Genomic DNA, 4,764 nt, shown 5'->3' with positions numbered 1-4,764 from the left:
TATATATGTTATATAAATATATTTTATTCACACATACACACACACATATATATGGCTTACTTTTGTTTTTCTCTTTTGTTTTTTTGTTTTTTTATTTATTTATTTATTTATTTATTTTTTTATCTATCTATTTTTCGAATGACAAAAACAATTTGTGGGAGATATAAATAATTTTTTAGTAGTATTTTTGGCAACTACGTACGCAGTTTTTGTAACTACATAGCTTATTTTGTTATCTGTATCTCTTGGCTTTATGCCACTGTCGTTCTTTTTTAAGGCTATAAACTGCGCTTCAAATAGAAATATGCGAAAATAATGGAATCTTACGCTGTGTAACGGAAAAGAAAAAAGTAAAAAAAACATAGTAGCGTAGCGAGAATATCTAAATTGTTGAGTTATTTTCTAATTCTGAGATTATAATTCAACGCGATTTAGTAATACATCTTTGGTTGGCAGAGACCGAATTCCTCAGAACTCATTAATGGAACTAGTTGAAAATCTAAATATTGGTTTCAAATGTTGGCACAAGGTTAGCACTTTCGGATGGTGAGGTGGGGCGGTGAGTCGATTACATCGACCTCAGTGTTCAGCTGGTAGTTATTTTATCGACCACGAAAGAATTAAAGGCAAAATCGATCTCGGTGGAATTTAAACTCTGAACGTAAAGACGGACAAAATGTTGCTAAGCATTTTGTTCGGCGTGCCAACGATTCTGCCCGCTCGCCGCCAATTCTACATATTGCTTTAAGCATAAGCGAGGCCTGATTATGTAATTAAGAAGTTTGCTTCGTAATTAAGTTTCGTTCGTTTGATTGTACCACGCGGCATCCTAGTTAAGGTGCTTTCACAAGTCTACCAAAACCTTTTTAGCTGAAATTAGACAAACGGAAACTGTGAGGAAACCTGCCAGGTGAGTTGTATCTGCTCTTGTGAATCAGACTTCATCCGTTCCATCTTCACATTTAATACTACCTGAAGTTTGGCTGCTAATTTTCGAAATTTCAATGTTTATAGGAAATTTTAAAATTTGGTACAGTAATATAGTTTTCCAAGCTGAATCTCAGGAGATATTTCACTTTTTCCAGAATTTTTTTAATAAACAAGTTATAGAGGTTTAAACCTTGATAATTTTCACCCAGTCAGAAAACAGGATTTTGTGCGTGACAGCACGTGTTGTCAACTGTAAACAAACGAAATACTAGCGGAATTCTGCTTTACATACGCTGTATAATCCTCATAACTTCTTTATTTTTCGGAATTTTCAGAAAATTTTTGTGAATTTGTATTCTAGACATGGGAATTCATACGATCATGCAAAAAGTACAAGCCAAAATCTTTGGGGATGCGTAATTTAAGGCCTATTTAGCTGTTATTTTTAGCACATCTCACCGCTACCTTAGTGAATAGAATATATTTTGCAACACGTAGTTTCTCACAGGCCAAAGAGTTCTCATGTTTGGCTTGTTACTATGGAAACAGGCATGAAAGTGTCTGTGGCTTGCGATTGGCTAAAATTACACCAAATTTTCAAACTTTAAAAGCTATTTATTCCTTATTGATCTATGGCGAAAATGAATTTCAAGGCATTGATTAGCAAATAAAACTATTTCATTACACCGAATATGAAATCAATTCAAACAGAAATTGAAGAGATTGAAAACTGGCACCCAAACAGAAAGAATCCCTAACATCCTTTTTTGTACTTCGACGAAGTTAAGTAATGTCGAGCGTAGTGAGTACTTAGATGGGTGACCGCTTGGGAAACCTAGGTGCTGTAAGCATCTTTCACACACACACACACACACACACACTTGATCGGCGAAAGAGCAGAGTCGTTAGAGCATAGAACAAAACGTCATGCAATATTTGTTACGGCTCTCTTACGCTCTGAGATCAAATCATGCTTAGCTCAACTTTGTTTATTCCGCCGAGGTCGACTTTGCCTTTCATCGTTTCGGAGTCGATGAAATAAGTACCAGTTACCCACTAGGATCGATGTAATCGACTTCTCCCCTCCCACAAAATTTCAGGCCTTGTGCCTGTAGTACAAAGAATTATTATTATTTCTCATTATTTCTCATTATTATTATTTCTCATTATCACAAGTTTTGTTGGAGCCCTTGGAGTTTTGCATGCGTAGTGGGCTTGCTACCTGCAGCCTACGGTACCATACTATCCGTCCTTTTCAGCTATATAACACTTTCCTGATTATTCTGGCCGTGCCAAAGAGGCAAACTTTTTGTAACTGTTCTACTGGGCATTCTATTCCAATTTCCTTTATATTCCCCCTTGATGCCTTATTGCTGTTGTTGTTGTTATTATTGTTGTTGTTGCTGTTGTTGTTATTATTTAAGCATAGGTATATTATTGCTTATGTCTGTTTTCCTACTGTTGCCCCAAATTCCTAGAAACAGAAACAAATTCTTAGCGCGCTAATCAATCATACCCTATCTTGATATCAATCTTTTTCTTCCTTTCTCAAAGAAATTCTTTCTTATTCTCTTTCTATCGTGTTCTTAGATTCAGGGTGTCACGCTGCTTTCGGTATATGCCTGCGTGCCTGTCTGCCTGTCTTTTCCAAGCTGCTTGCGTCTATGTCTCATTCAATTTCTCATCTCACTAAACACACATACACACACACGCATCGCATATACATGCATGCATACATACATACATACATACATACTTACATACATACATACATACATACATACATACATACATACACACACACACACACACATACATACATACATACATACATACATACATACATACATACATAGGCTTCGCAAAACCAAAGTGGAGAAAGCTGATTCCAAGACTACAGATCCAAGCCATCACTGGAACTGTAAAAGTTTGTATAACTTTCCAGAAGTTTGGTATTGAAATATATATGAGCATGTCTAGATATGCAACTATATGCATAAGAATACATACGTAAAACAAAACATACAAATCTGCATATATACATGAAAATAATACCCTGTTGATGTTGCTGAAATTCCAATGAAAGAACTTTGGATCTAGGTTAGAAACCTGTTCTTTCACTATTGGCAAGAAATCTTGAAATGAAGCTGAATAATGACATATGTACATAATACATACATACATACATACATACATACATAACAAAATATCCTGTTGCTGATGTTGAAATTCCAATGAAGGAGCCTTGGATGTAGGTTAGAAACCGGTTCTTTCTCTATTGGCAAGAAATCTTGAAATAAACTGAATAATCACACACACACAATGGATACATACCAACCCGTCTGGAACGAAATATGACTAAACTTGGGATCTTGGAGAGAGAACGTAGATCCATAATTCAAGATCTACAAATGATCACATTATCAGGGAATATGAAAAAATATATATGATGCGATATGCACGTCTTTCCCCTATACAGTTCCTGAGACATATTTAAGAATCCAAACTTAAAAAGTTATTTTCTTATTATATTACCTTAGTATAATATCCTGAAAATATTTTTTAATATTTTAATATTTCTCGATGATATATAAATTCGTGATTGCAGTGGACTACATCTTTAGGCAAGGTCTTGATCCCTTGATCTCAGGAGAAAGGCCTCACCAACAATCAGAGCATGCATGTGTTTCGCCTCGACTTTTTTGATGATGTTATGCTCATATTTAACCTTGACTTTGTTGATAATGTTATCCTTATATTTGACCTCGACTTTGTTGAGAATGTTATCCTTAGGGCTCATCGACTGCGTGATGTGCAAGACTTAACTTCTCTTGAGAATGTTATTTGTTTAAGTCGTCCTGTTTCTCAATCTAAAGAAGTACCGTTCCTTGTATAAAGAACTCCTTTTTGTCAAAAATTAGGTTTAAAAATTAGGGGATTCTTTATGCACGAGGGTTCCTTATATACGTTAGAATACGGTAATCAATGTGGACGAAATTCATCAGCCAATTTGTTACAACGACGGCACACAGTTCAAAGAGGTTAGTGATTTCAAGTTTCATCGGTCCTATGTTGCTGATATTAAGAAAAAAAAAACATCTTAACATTCAAAAGACTAGATCTAACCCTTTTGTTACCTCATATTTGTCGAAATACACTGTCTCTGGTTCAGTTGATTTTGAAAATAATGAAGAATTTGAGCTGGCAGAATCGTTAGCAGGCTGGACGAAATGCTTAGTGGTATTTCGCCCGTCGCTACGTTCTGAGTTCAAATTCCACCGAGGTCGACTTTGCTTTTCATCCTTTCGAGGTCCTAAAACACTGGGATTGAGTAATCAACTAGTCCCCTCCCCCAAATTTCAGGCCTTGCGCCTTTAGTAGAAAGGATTATTACGCTAGTGTTTAGAACATAACTTGACAGGAAATTTTCATGGAAGTTTTTAATTTAAATCACCTTAAAACAGAAAGTGTATTTCTTAGAGTCAGGGGCAGTTTTGGAACTCAGAACGTAAAGACAGACGAAATACCGCTAAGCATTTTGCCCGGCGTGCTAACATTTCTGCCAGCTCACCGATTTGTTGTGACAAATATATTGAAGCCATTTGTTGACAGTTGAGCATGTGAATTTATGTGGCGCAGGAGATATGAAAACTGTGATTTGTTCGAGATGCATTTTTAACTTTCGTTTTTAATGAAATGGTCAACAAAATGTTTGTTTTTTAAAAAAATATTTAATTCGTAATGTGCTATTTTGTTTTTAGATAAATCTTTTAAGTTCGTGCTATCGCATTAAATGCATATTGAATGATTCAAGCTACAAAAGACGTGTTGTTT

This window comes from Octopus bimaculoides, chromosome 2, assembly GCF_001194135.2.
Source record: "Octopus bimaculoides isolate UCB-OBI-ISO-001 chromosome 2, ASM119413v2, whole genome shotgun sequence".
Taxonomy (NCBI): Eukaryota; Metazoa; Mollusca; class Cephalopoda; order Octopoda; family Octopodidae; genus Octopus; species Octopus bimaculoides.
Note: the sequence above shows the minus strand (reverse complement) of the source record.